A 15532-nucleotide genomic window follows, 5' to 3' on the forward strand; every position below is an offset into this window, starting at 1 on the left:
TGTAATTGATCGTAGAAGACCGAATCAAATTACAAATCGCCGTGCTGGGCGCGCGGCCGAAATAGAGTTAGGGTGACGAAGGAACGATCGCCCGGGGAAACGAGGGCGAAAAAGTCGGTCAGGGGGGTGTCACCCCGGGAATTGCATTTTCCTTTGTAACCGCACAAGTGGCGGGTCAGCGGGCTCAATCGAGGGGACAGTTAATTCGTTTGTTTACTCCCGATATTCGATCTCTCGACCGCCTTTCTCATTTTGCGTTCGGTTGCATCTGCAAAACGGGGAAATAACTCCGAAAATTATTCGCGGGACGTTCGTGAAATAAAACGAACTGCGAGCTGTAATAGCAGCTCGCTGAAAACATAATTTCGGACTTTATTCTAAGGCTGATATATTAGTGGGTATACAAGCGTGAGCGTATAAACGGGCGCGTGGAAAGGTATAAGGAGACTTGCAAACGAGATTATGACGCGTTGACGTGTCCCCAAACTAAATATGAAAACTTTCTTTTTTTTCCTTCCCCCCTCCCGGACTCGGAGACAGTTTTCTTCGTGTCTCGAAGCGTAATACGCTTCTCGCGCGCGTTTCAGCACGGCGCGACAACACGTGGGCGAGAGATCGTGCGCGAAATGAAAGGGGGAATTATTTAACCGGTGATAATGTTGCGGCTACTACGGCTGCGGCTATATCGCCGAGATTAATTTCTGACGACAAAACTAATTTAACTTTAGGTTATAGCCGGCGAATAAATGATTCGCCTGCGCGACGCTTCCGCTTGCGCCGGCAATCCGCGGGGGACGGGGGCAGGGTTAAGTTACAACTGTGACACGCCACTAGTATCTAGCAACTATGTAACGTGTCAAGGTTACAATTCCGCTTACCCCGCCGGCGACCTAGCAACTTGGCCGCTTAAAGTTTGAGCTTTAACGACCGTGAAGCCGTTACGCGTAAACGCGTTTACCTTACCGCGTATAGCCGGGATATACGTGTCGAAGCTTCCGACACGTACGATCCGAATTAATATTTAATCGATTGATGAGAATAATTTATTCCCGAGCACTTATGTATTTTCGAATTTATCCCCGAATTTATTTCCAACGGTGCAGACGGAACGGAATAAAAATTTCAATGAAGTGAAAATTACGATTGCTCATCGTAAAACATTAAGTACGTTTAGCCTTGACAATGTTCTGCGTAATTTACATACAGAACAATAGCAGTTGTACTATTAAGAAAAACGATTACTCAATTTAGTTATTTCTTCTTAGTAAGTAACGATTGCATAAATTCTAGAAAAGCAAATTATTACATACGTGAAAGAAAAATGTATATTCTTTCGAAAATAATTAAAAAGTAATAAGCAAACAGAATCTTTGTTTTAATTAAAAAAATTCTTGATTCAGAACATATTTTGAATAAATTTGATGCTTACAATAGATTTGCATATAAAACTTATAAATAAATAATCTTTACTTAAATAAAATATATACACTGTATGTGTGTGCAGAAGTTTGTTTTAAATAAATATTTCTTGTTTCAAGTAAATGAGGGTATTTTGAGGCTGTTGTAAATGATTCTTTGTTTGATAATTGTTATTAACAAAAAAACTGAAAATTTAGTAATTGCTTATCTTATCGCGGGGGAATATTTTTCTGCATATGTACGGAAGATCTTTTTTTTTATCTAATCCGATCCTTTAACAGTTTAACAGAAGACAATGCGACGTTTCATAATATACGGGGTAATGCGCGCCGCCCCGTGGCCTTCTTTTAAATTCGACCTGTTTTCCGTAAGATAATAAGAAGAGCGGAGATTTTCCGCTTCAGTCTTTCGGTACGTAAGCAGATTTGCGTAATAAAATTCTCAACTGTAACTAGATAACGCTCAAAATTATTTATCTCGAACGAAATTAGAATTTTATATCAATCTAAATTTAATAACGTATAATAATAGAGATTATAAATATGTATTTTCATATAAAAATACAATATACGTAATATTTTTAAAGACGAAGAAGAAGTACGCACTGGTTTCTATTTATAAAGCACGAAGGTGTTTTTTCTATACCTTCCTATGCTTATAATAACCAGAACTCTCTCCTTTCCTTAAGAAAAACTTGTCTTGGCGTCGTCGCTCAAAGAGTTTATCGAACGGAAATCCCTCCCTTCTCCGCGAAGGCGAAACTCGTATAAACTCGCGGCTTATCTACGCGCGACAGATCGTCGCGCTATACGTGTAACGTATACGGTAATAAAGCTCTATCACGCTGAAGCAGCATAATTAATTTCGCGAGCGAGGAGGAGCGGAAGAGGGGAGGGGTGACGGGAGGGGAGTTTCCGTGGGAGTTTGTCGCGAGTTAATGTACATTCGCAAATCATGAAAACGCAGTTTCGGAGCCGCCTAACGATCTCGGATCACGTTAATGACGTCGTTCGCGGCCGGAGGCTCTGCCGATGTACGGCCGGACCGCACGCGGACTCGCACCACTTGGCGTCCCGCAGTGTGCACCCACGGGGTTCAATCGACCCGAATCGATCCTTATCGTACTCCGCCGCTACTTCGGTGCACAGTCCTGCTTCTATTCGTGAATCGAGCCGGGGGTAATTGCAGCTCTCTCGATGTTAAAAGGGTTACACCGCACACCCCGTGCTTAACCCGTGTGCATGTGTGTGTGTGTGTGTGTGCCCGCGCGACAGATTACTCGGTAAATCGACGCTAATGATCGAATGTTGCGCTCGATCGTCACAGCACCGATTCGCCGATGTGTTACGGTGATACGGGCATGCTGTATTGTGCATCCGCGCAAAAGGGATAATTCCTACGGCGATGATAATGCGGGGCCATTATTCCGTCCTTTCGATTATTAACATTGAGTCTCTTGACGCAAAATGGAATTTCTATTTAAATGTTCCATCTATTTAAATCAACGTTAAATATTACGTTTCTAATAATATATTAATACCAAATTGTTTAATCTTCTCAATATCAATAATTCCAGTTTTGGACCTGCGAGCGTACTATTTTATAAAGGTAATGTGGAAATAAATAGAAATCTGTCATGCTTTGAAAATGAAAATAACAATAAGTAAAAAGTAGCTTATAAAAGTTGTTGGCTTCCATAGCTTTTATTTATTTTACTTTTACAAAGGAAGGAAATGTCAATTACGAATATTTAAAAAATTATGAAACTTTGACAATACATAGAGATTATTCTGGTGAATTTTCTTTTGCTCCAAATTTACCCTGAAGGAAATTAACCTCTAGAAATTCTATTTCTAGATATCATTTCTTACATTTTTGCTTCACTTACGAATAAAAGGGAACAGAACAGAATTTCACGGAATATATTTATTTTTCTTAATAAGATTTATCGATTAGAAAATTTAAAATTTATTCCAAATTCAAAAATGTAATTGTTAATAATAAAACAAAAATAAATGTGAGATAATTTTCACAGATTGATTTTTCTTCTTTAAAATAAACCATTTAGACAGAAAAAAAGTTTGTTATCTTCTATGTATCGTCAATGTTTTATAATTTTTTGAAGTTTTAAATTATGGACCTTTCCTCGTCAACTTGAAAATAATTAAACCGTTCTCCCGGCTTTTGTCGTAATAATTCCTCCTCTAACGATATATAATTAATTCGTTCTACCCGAGAGCCACCGTAAAATCTCGGACGCTGCGCGAACGGCATATTTATTTGTTAATCAATCCCATTTTCATTCGACTGGAATCCCGGAATTGAGTAAGATGATAATCGTGTTACGATAATCGCGCGGTCCCGTTGAGCTCTCAGCGAATGAACGGATATCGCAATTATATTTACGCGAACATATTCTGTACCGTCGCGTGTGCTCGGCAGATGGTCCTGAATCCATTGAACAGCAGCAATCCCGCGAGGAGACTGCAGTCGGCAGGACTCAGGGGGATATTATTCCGTCGAATATATTTCGCGCGGCGAGTACTCTCGTCTCTCGGGCGCCTCCTGCGTTGCGATCGGATGCACCTCGCAACGTGAAACGTCGCGTTTATTCTCGTTTTCAGAATGTTAGGAGTTATTTGAAAATCCATTTACCGCGCCGGGAACGTAGGAACGGAATGCGATAAACGGATAGCCCTTTGCGGTCCGGAGATACTTTCCCCCCGTTTCGTTTCAGCCCAGTTTCCTGCCAAGTCCGACGCGTTTCCGGCATACCGCGTGAATTCTCCGCAATTTAACATTTTCATAAATTAAATAAAGCGATATTTATAGCCGCGCGTGCGTATTCCCGCTGGCCCAGAGCCCAAATGTCTCGGGTCCGTTCGCACCAATGTAGATTAACTTTAAACTCGGTTTGACTCACCTTCTATTTATCTTTTTCTAGTTCTAAGACTTAGACCCAGTTTCACGACTGAGTTTAACTAATGTTGGAGTTCGTTTATATCAAACAAATTCCTTTATTGGACATTGTTAATTAAACACCAGTTAAACTAAATTGTGAAACTACAGGGTCTTAGAAAATAATTTAAACCAGGATTAAAATTAATCTACATTGATGTCATAACACAAATATATGTACGCTTGAATGCCTTTTTTTAATATTTAACATTTTATTCCGTTATATTATACATTTCGAATTGTACAAAATTAAACAATAGTATAGCATTTTGCTGATACAACTGTCTAAGCGTGCTAACGTATCAGGATCTAACGTGGCCTCTTTTTCGAAAATATAAAATATTTATAATTACACTGTTAAAGTCGTAGTGTCAAATTATACTCATTTGAGTAATTTTTAACTTTTATAGATCGCCACTGCTCCTAATCAATACGTCATTAATTTTGACAAAAAACGCGGAGATTAAATTTAACAAATCAACGATATATTGAGTAAATACTTATTCAATATTAATTGACTTTACTCAATATATATTGTTAATTATGACCCATTTATTTAGTCAAATTAATCAAATATTGAATAGAAGCAATGGCGAGTCAATGGAATTAACAGTGTAAAATATTAAAAGGTACAATTTAGATAACCGGTACGCATTCAATATAACTCTCCGCTATAATTTTTTAACGAAACACTGTATTTAAAAAAAAATCTATTTTGATAAAAAAAATAGTATCGCTACATTTTTATAAACAACATCCAAAGTAATAAGTATTTCAAAACTCTAAATCCAGAATCAATTGAACGACACTTTGACAAAAGTAATAGTTAAGTTTTTCAATTTAAAATATTAATTGTTAACACAAAGTCATTGTGGAAAATGTGAAAGAAACTGCCGTAATACCACTTCTCCTCTATAATACAAAATAACATTTATTTTTAAACATCTTTTCACCCTCCAAAATTGTTTCCCGGCAAAGAAGGATAATTACACCATCGTATTTCAGCCAATTACTCCACATCCGCGCAAAGCGTTCCTAGCTTTTTGAAATGTGTCGCTGAAATTGCCTCATTAGTCTCGCAATGTTTCTCGTTATCCGAGTCTCGCAGCTCGCACCACGAAATCGGGCGCGAAACCAGCGCGATGCATCCTCGGATACGCGCGAAGTTTATTATTGGCCGCGATATATCCGCGCAGATAAAACGGCACGGTAGGTCGCGGCGCGGCGCGCAGGGATCGTGACACGTAGCTCGTATTAGCAAAGTTTGAAAATTACTGATCCGCGCCGCATATGTGCAACAGCGCGGATAATCAGTCGGGGCGTTTCGGGGAGTTAGACGCGGGTAGCTCTGGCTTTTCACAGGTGCGTGTATCAATGCACGGAGAATAATGCATTTCGGCCAAACCGGCGGACAAAACCGAAAGTTCGCCATTGCTACTAAACAGACCACGAGTATGCAACGCGCGCGTAGTCAGACTGTATAGTTTGCGCGAAATACGGAGTACCCTAATGGCTGCGCAGCAGCTAGCTCGCAGTTATACGAGTATATGATCCCTGGGGACCAGAGAGGGAGAGGCGGAATACATTTCTAGTAGAATACAATCCGCGGAAACGGACTGTCGCGAAAACGATACGTAATTTTACTTGTGAAACGAGTATTTGCAACAGTAATGCGACTTTTTTTGTAGTACCCGCGCAAAGATGGACGAGAGAAGTCCTGATGCTATTCGCGGGATTAATATCTACAGTCACAAAATTTTTGAACAAATAAACTGTAAATGAAATAATGTATAAGCATTGAGAGAAAAGTATTTGACATTTGTTGATTATAATTAAAAAGTTTCCTACGAATGTCAAACAAATACTTTTTTTTTTTTTAATTTGAGTTGATGCTAAATTATTTTCTATCGGTAACTTTAATTTGAAGATGTTAAAAGGTTTTCAGTTTCTAAGACATTGTTATTTAAAAAGCTGAGAAATAAAGCATTTTAATATCTTTTAATTAAACACTTCTTTCTTAAGTGCTAGAATATTAGCAGTAATAACATCCAATATGCTACACTGACCAAAAATAGTTGCCTAATTAAAATGTAGTTGTGGGACACCAAAAATGATTATAAATTATTGCTATTTTTGGTGCCACGTAATTTTAATCGTTTCTTATTTTGATATTAAAACACATTATATTTTAATATTACTAACGTTATACAGCAGTAACAAAAAAGTGGCGTATCTCTGGATAACCGTAATTATTTTAACATTCAATTATAATTATAAATATTTTAAGTATTATATATAGTCAAATATTTTTCTCTCAGTGTAAGTCCCAGGCACTTGCATAATTCACTGTCAATCGATATTCTTAACATGTATCACGATCGTTACCGTAACTATTAATACAGTTAATGGAAGCGACCCAGTTTTAGTATAATTAATATGAGTTACGACGCTTCGTTTAGATTAATTGAATTCCTCGAGCCGTGGTCGTCGTCGTTGTATACGACGGATGTGCCTCTTTTCTTCACCAGATCGTTGCTACACGTAAAAGGGATCCATTCGCCGCTACTCGAGGGCGTCCAATGTGTCATACCCTCGGCTGATAGCCCGGGTCGGGCTTGCCCATAATCTGTTATCGGTCGTGAGTTAGCCGAATTTCGCGGGTAACGTTGAATGCATGCAGATTAATGTCGTGAATCACATTTCAGACATTGCTGGCTGAGTGGAAACGAGTAGGCGAGCCAGTTAAGAAGGATCAGCCCTCCTCCTCGAGTTGCCGCGCGATCAGTCATTCGGTTGATTGCACGGCAGATTATCCGCTCATCCAAGCTCCTTCCCTCCCTCCCCCCTCCCCGCCCGGCCCCGCGGTAATCGCCAGCGCTCTTATTAAGCTTTAATGCATTATATAACGAACATAATCAACCCTGCGAAAAATCCGATGGAAACATTGGAAACACCAGAACGTCGTTACGTCTATCAGTGACCTTTGGAGGAGCCACCCCGGCGGCCACATGACGGCGGTTTTATTTATAGCTGATCTCATCCCTCTCGCACAATGCTTGATAAGTGCGCTTGATGGTAATGCTTGCGGAGGTGGTGATGGTGGTGGTGTTGGTGTACGTTCACGGTGTGCAAGCACGGTCGCGAGAGCGATTTTATTCAAACCGATGAGTCACTCCGTAAATACATTAATTCTTTTCGTATTTCATCCGGACGTTGAATCGCATTTGCATGAAATTTCCAATGACCGCGTGACAAAAGAATATAAAGTGAGTTTTTAAGTAAAATCACATGAAATTATTCAAAACACGAATTTTACATCACGCGCGAAACGCAGAATGCTGGAATCCCGTTGTATTTCACGTGGCTCTCCTTCCTTTTCATATAAACATCGTATAAACAATATATTTATATATATATATGTATTTTATATTTAAATTCTTCACGTGAATGAATTTAACTACCGTCTGCCTGCGTGTATACGCCGAAGTAAAACAACAAATCTATCTCTCTGCGCATCAATCAACATGAAACGATGTCTGACTACATACAGACGTATACTACTTCGAGCCAATATTTCGCTCGTCTGCTATATTACATATTAATCGCTATATTAATTTGTACTCTAATTAATAATATGTTAACCAGTGTTGTAATTAGATTATTTAAAATTACCTAGATGGAAAAAAGATCAGATAAATTACATGTAAATGATATTTTAAATAAAATAAAGATGGTTTAATTTTAAATTTATCTGGACAAAAATAACATACCGTCATTTTATTTACATAATTTTAAAATAATATCGCTCTATATTGAGCAAAACAATTTAACATATAAAAGCAATGCAGTTATGTTTTTATTTACAAGTCTTTATTTCTTAAAAGAAGATTTTTTCAAATAATATTTAATCTGATAAAAAACGTTTGCAAATAGAAAACGTAACACACATTTTAACGATTAACAGTTTTTTCTTTTTACGTTACTATTCTGATCTGCTTTGTTGTTATCACTTTAAAAATTTCTCTTGTTAGAATAAATAATAACTTTAGACGTCCTAATAAGGACAATACTTCATTTTTGTTGTTTGCAATCAAATTCGAAAAACTTCCGCCCAAGATAAAGCTAAAGATAATATACATTCTAATTACCTAGTAAAGTCATCTTTTCATCTAGATAATTTTACACAATAGCAAACAACATTAAACTTAATGCTTCTATCATTAAATAATTTCATTAATCCTTACTTTGTTCTCTTCGAAAGGTAAAAGGAGTTACTCGGTGACATTTAGATCGAAACTTGTGAATTTTCAGTTCCGGATGTTTCATCTACTTTTAAGCGGTAATAAAGTTACGAGCCCTTCTAGGCGACCCCAATTGCACGAAATCCGCTTCGTCGTGCACGGGCGTGATACGATCGTACGTATAAGAACCACGGCCGTGATTCTCTCTCTCTCTTAAGCTCGCCCGCTCGCGTACTTCGATGTAAGTTCAACGCGAGGGACGATCGGGACGGCGACGGTTGCTCCCACTTCAACTCTCCCTTCACATTCTCACCTGGCAAAGAGCTCCGGCCACTTAACTCCCGCGGAGTAGCAGCTAACCGCACTCTTCCCAGATTTCCTTCGGGCTCGTGACGGCGGCACGGATGGCTCTCTCACGTATCTCTAAAAGTTCAATCTACCTCCGCGCTCAGACCCTTACACGTTATCTTTTCACGCCACCGACGCGATTCATCGGTTTATCCCCTCGTCCTCAAGAGGGTACTCGCTTCTTCCGTATCGCAGGGATTTTAATTTTCCTCTGACCGCACCCCCCCTTCTTCCTGCGTTCCGCCGTAAACTGACTCTTCACCGGCGTCCATTAACATTCCTCGTTGTGGCGCGACTGTCAATAAAAAGTTTCATTTCGGTATCGCAGCCACCTCTTACATTGCACGCCATGTTGTCACAGCTTCAGGCTCCAGGAAGCTGAATTGCAGCTTGGCGGTGTGGAGGAAGGGCGAAATTTCGCATAGCGGCTGTAATATTGCATGTACCGAGAGCCGTCACAGAACCGTAGATTTTAATGTCTTGTTATTTATTCGAAACACGTAAGAAGCGGATTTTCAGCAAAGATCTCACCTGCTTTGAGAAAAAAATTTTAATTTCTCAATATTAAATATTTTAACGATCAAGTTTTAAATTAAAGTTAGAAGAGAAAGCTATAGATGTTTTATTTATTGTTACACAAATGATAGATTGGACTTTTTATTAAATCTTTTGATTTGACATTACTTAAGAGCTACATGTTTACACTAAAAAAAAAATAAATTTTTAGGCATCAAAAATAACTATAATTTATAATTAATTTATAGTAATTATAGCAACTCTTTTCAGCCCATATATCAGTTTATCAATAAAAATTAATGTTCTCTTCAAGAATATTTTGTGCATAATATATAAAAACAATTAAGTCCATAAGATAAAATAACTAGAGAGCATGCGAAAACATGAGTGAAGTATATAAAGTATCCTGCATCTCGTCAATAAAGATCCTTTAAAATACACTCTATTCATCAACGGTATTTCTCGGGAACGTGTAACGTTACCTAGTTTCTGATCCAAACAGCGCGGTCGGGTGGAAAAAGCTGGAAGAAATGAATGGCGGAAAAGAGGCAGCCCTACGCAAAACAACGCAACGAGAGAGCGAGAGAAGGGAGGGGAAGAGAAACGGAAGGGAAAGAGGGAGAGAAGGGAAGTTTTGCGCGAGTTGGAATTAGCAATGCGGGCTTGCTGCGGCGCACGGCGGCGCGCGCGCGCGCGTTTCGGACCTGCGAGAACTTTTGTCAGGAATTTCTATTAACGGTTGCCTGCATTGTACGGATGCGAGTTATGACGATGTATCAAACGGGCCGCGCAACGTCTACGTTGACGTCGACGTCGGCGAAGTTGCTCTCGTATAAAATGGGACTCGCGTTTTGCCGAGCGACTTTTCCTCATAGCTTTCCGCACACGGTATGTAAAGCGAGTTTACTTTATTTCGCCATTGTCGCACAACAAGTTTATGCATTAAGGGATACCGTATCCGCAGAGAGAATACATTGAAATTTTTAACTGATCGCTATCTCGTTCCACGAAGATCCGAATTTTTATCCGATTAAATTAATTTTGTGTTATCCTTCAGGAACGAGCACAGTTTTGCATAATGAAGCAAGGATTTTAACATTAATTTTAATTTCTTACTTCTTTTCTAAAAGAATAATAATATATATAATTTATTACAATACAAAGTAATAAGTTACATTTACGTAGAAAACAATTTTTTATGTTAGAAATCAAGACTTTTTATTTGTTTTCAAATCGAATCGAATTTTATTTCTTTATTCGTATCCGAATTGAATCAATAAAATTTTATTAGAATTGAATCACTGAAATATAACTTTTAATTAGCAATGTAATTATTGTTAAATTAAATTTTAATGTATAGATAATAAAAGAGAGAAAAAAAGAGAAATTTCTGTTACAAAAAAATAATACTGATTATATGATTTAAAAATATATATTTAAATATTTCATATAAAAACTAATAAAATATATATTTTACTTAATACATTTCTTATTTCAATAACATGATTGCATTGTTTTGTCATATTGTCGAGAAATATAATTTTATAATATTATTTTTGAAAAAAGTCAAATGCGTACCACTTAAATTACTTTTTTATTATATTTTTCATTTGGTATTGATTGTAAATAAACGTTAAAAATTGTAATTTAATATTTCTATTATAACAATATGTAACGTTTCGTCAATAGCAAATATATATCTTTTTACAATATGTAACAGATGTATAATTTAAGTAACTGATCATATCTGCGTATTTCTTAAACTGTATCATCTTTGAAAATATCAAATTAAATTAAAACATAAAACATTATTAAATAATATTTATTTTTTAAATAATTTATCAAGAAAAGACTAAATATTTAATAATTTAAATAACAATAATGAAAAATGTAATGTTGAAATAAAACTGGAATTTATTTTTGCAATTGACACACTTTTGTTTATATCAATTTTTAATTTTATTATTATCACGTACCTATCAATCTTATAATATCATTTATCGTAATAAAAATTGTACGGTTCAAAAAACTTGATAGATTTTATAAAAATGTTGATTTAATCTTTATAATAATTGCTGAAATACAATATATTCATTGAAAATGGAGTAAATGTAAAATCTACAATTAACTGTTTTTTTTTATAAATATATAAAAATTTTATAATTACATTATTATTAGCTAAATATATTTAAAAAGACGATAAAATTTATTATCTTTATATTTATATTTATTTTACATTTCTTTTATATTTTTATTAATAAATGTTGCTTATATTAAGTAAAAGTATAAAATTGGTGAGATACAGACGATCGGTACAAATTCAATCATTTTTTCCTATCTTAGTCTTAACAAGACATTTCTTAGTTCAATAGCTGCACTGTTATACATATTAGCAAGAAATATAATTTTATAAGGTTGTCAACATAAGTAATTCGTATTTGAATAACTTTATTTTCAAAATTTTCAGATAAAATCAAATCATATTAAATCAAGTTGAATATACAAAGATTCGATTCGATGAGATTCAATATTTCCTACATCTCTATTTCATATCTCTGTGAAGAAGATTCTTTATCTAACTACCTAGCTACCTCTATTTCATATCTTGTTAACTGTTGTTCATGTCTTGTATGCTGTTGTTAACAATTAAAGAGAAATCCTATAAACAACTTTATCAAATTTTACTTTGATTCAACATACACTTTAGGGTAGAATCTCGAAAACACGCGCGGCGATGGTTTCGATAACCGCGAGGCAACATTCTTCTCCCCGTTTTCATCGAAAGGTGCAGCATGGGATATTAATAGAGCTTAATTTACCGGATGGATCAATGCATACCGTGCGTTCTTCGCGGCTCGGCAAACTTGTGCCCGCGCGCCCGTGCCCTTGCAGCTGCTGCGCTTCATAACTACGCTGTTACGCCGTTATCGATTCCTGCCTGCATTGCGTTCCGCTGCGCTCAGAATCGTTTCAGTGCGTTTTCGCATTCGCGAGGGGAGAGTGAAGGGGAGAGAGAGAACGAGAACGAGAGCAAAAGCGAGAGAGAGAGAGAGAGAGCGAGAGCGAGAGCAAAAGCGAGAGAGAGAGAGAGAGAGAGAGATACGACGGGAGGAAACTAATACCATCTGCAGCTCAGCCGCGTAATCGCGTCGGAATCCGTCGACGGAGGACGACGCCGGTCAAGGCCGCGAGACGCCACGCGCCGCGACGGCGATTACGCTCGGAGATGCTCGCGATATTTCTTTTAAGCCACCCTTCGCCTCCGATCCCAAATTTATCTGATATTCATGTGCTCGAGTGATACGCAGACTTTTACCAAGCTCACGTAACTTTTTTTTTATTCATACACATGTATTTTAAATAACGAATAATAATTCAGTCCATTCAGTAGAGTTCAATATTTTTTGGAGAAATTTAATACGGTAGTGCTTATTTGACTAGTAGTTTATTATTTTTGGTATTAAAAACACTGTTGTTTCTGCTTTTAAATTGGAAATGAATACTGCCAGAATTACATTTCTCTAAAGGTCATTATTGAATTAATGAATAAGTTTATTATTTAGATACATGCGTAGAAATAACAGGAAAATTTAGTAAATTTAAAATGCTGGCAGTATTTATTAATGAAATCAGCTTAAATTTTTTTACAGGCAAAACCGAATTCAAAAAAGTACCACAAACAGAAAATTAATATCGATTTTAATTTTTCACATAATTAATACTTTTCGAAATTTACAAGTGGACTCTTTCTAATTTCTTTCCCACGTTTTTATTAAATTTTATTTAAATATTAATTTAATTGCTAACAACAGGGCTTTCAATGTATACATACTTAAGCTAAGTATTTAATTACTAATCAAACAAACATTGCTGGTATTAAAAATCACAGAGGAAAAATTTTAGAATGAAATGTTAAAAATACTTTTTTACGTTCCATTTCATGTGATTACATCAAGCGAAATGCAATATAAGTACTCGATAATTCCGATTTGATATCTCCTGTCACATAAAAAATGGGAATATGAATATTGCGACTCGCGTATATTTAACGCGAAGCTACAGAAGCGTCAAGGCGAAAGGCGTAATCGAGACAAGAATAAAAGGAGGGGCCTCAGGTTACTCATGTTCATTCATAAGGGTCAAGGGCAAGATCTGCCATGTTATCAGTTCTCATGGGAAATGGGAGGAAAATGTCCACGAGGCACCAGGAAACGATCTGCAAAGCGATCTTTTCTCGAGGAGCAAAAGTTGAGCGGCGGAAGGGCAATTAAAAATACGAGCTTGAAGCTTCAGGGAATCTAAGCTACCATGTTGTAGTCAGAATGTGAAAGAAGTACAATTATCCATGACTACAAAGAATCCTTGTGCCAGTTTTCTCTTTCTTTGACTTCCAAACCAGCTAGATAGTCTTGCATTTTGGAAAATGTCTCGTTGAGCGAAAAATTAAAACTCCGCGACCCACGTGCGTAATTTTCCTCCCCATGTATTTCGAATTATAAGGAAGCTAATATTAGATTATTAATGAGGAAAAATTACTGCATAAATAGAATTTGATGAAAGAGCTAAAGTGGAAATTAGAAAGAGTCTACTTATGAATTTCGAAAAGAGCCAATTACGCGAAAAATTAAAACCGTGCAATATTAAATTTCTGTTTACGTGAATATTTTTCTCCCCTTTTCATTTCGTGAAAAAAAAAAAGGAGAAAGATTTCAATCAATTTGAAACTCAATCGATTAGTGTAAAGAAACTTGTTAGACACTTAAAAAGTCAAGAATAATCGCGGCGGTTACTCGCGTACGCGCGATTAATCAGGGGGACAACAAATTATGTCCCTCGTTACGTTATCCGTCAAGAACATCGGATTAGTTAAAACGTGCATGCATAATGCGCGCCTTTGACGTAAGCGCGAAAGTGGCCCGGCTAAATGCTGTCGCGTTTACATGCGCTTTAATCGTTCAGTTCTCGCTGTAAATGAATGTAACTTATAGTGCGCGTTATGTCAAGCGTGTCACCGACACACGCTGAGGAAACTCCGGCTCTATGATAAACGCACGCCGCACGAGAGAGTTTAATTTACCTCTCGTTGATCCGCAGTGATAAATACACAAGTGGTAATGTAATGTATTAATATGAATAACGTTGTGTATAACAAGCAAGGTCCGCAATTTGCCCGGGGCAAAAATCCTCGTGCGTTTTTCATGGTTTCTTCCACCGCCTTACTTTTCCCTCGTCCATCATCCTCCCAGAACACGACGACAAAATCGCATAATCGTATAAATCTCATTGATTAAACTGTTTAAAACATTTCGCGTGACAACAATTTTTTTCCTTATAATAACCTTTTTCTAAACTTAGAACGGCTTTATCAAATGACTTCAGTCGACTTTAAACATTTTAGTGTTTTTATATTTGTGCAAACCTTTCGTACAAAAAATTTTTTTTTTTTTACATAATTGCATAGCGGTATAAGTAATTGTAGGATATTAAGAATGTATGTCAAATCTCGTTTAAAAATTATTTATTGTACCGACTGTAGCAAAATATAGACATTTTTGTAGCATTAATCATCATAATCAGAATTTTCATTGTCTTCTCTTTGTTGGTTTCAGAGTAAAAATTTGTATATTCACGATTAAAACTTTTTGTTGTTAACAAGGAAAAAAAGTCTGTAATTTTTTATTACTTTTAGCTGATGTTACAGAGAAATATTCTTAAAACATTCCAAAATATTTTTGAGGAACGGAAAACACGTCGTTTTTAATATCCAAGCTACAGATCTGAAAATAAAATTACTTTGAAATAATTTCCAACATGTGTTAACTTCAAGCACATAATTCCGCTGTCGTTTCCGGTTTACAGTTATAGCTGCACGAATAGTTTCAAGTGAGCGGTATGCGCTCAACGGGTCACGCAATTGCAATTAGCCCGCTGCGCCAAAGTTAGAACTCGTCAAAATGTTTTAACGCGTGTAACACGAAAACGAATTTGATCACCTGTAGAGCCGCCGAAGTAGCCATGAGAGAAACATCCACCGACATCGGTAAACCAAT

General features: G+C 36.7%; 1 protein-coding gene across 3 annotated transcripts in view; it reads right to left on the bottom strand.

The window, feature by feature from the left end:
• Positions 1–15532, bottom strand: part of LOC105837107 — a 92045-nt gene that overhangs the window by 45149 nt on the left and 31364 nt on the right. The window lies entirely within an intron of this gene.

Source organism: Monomorium pharaonis, chromosome 7, assembly GCF_013373865.1.
Source record: "Monomorium pharaonis isolate MP-MQ-018 chromosome 7, ASM1337386v2, whole genome shotgun sequence".
Classification (NCBI taxonomy): domain Eukaryota; kingdom Metazoa; phylum Arthropoda; class Insecta; order Hymenoptera; family Formicidae; genus Monomorium; species Monomorium pharaonis.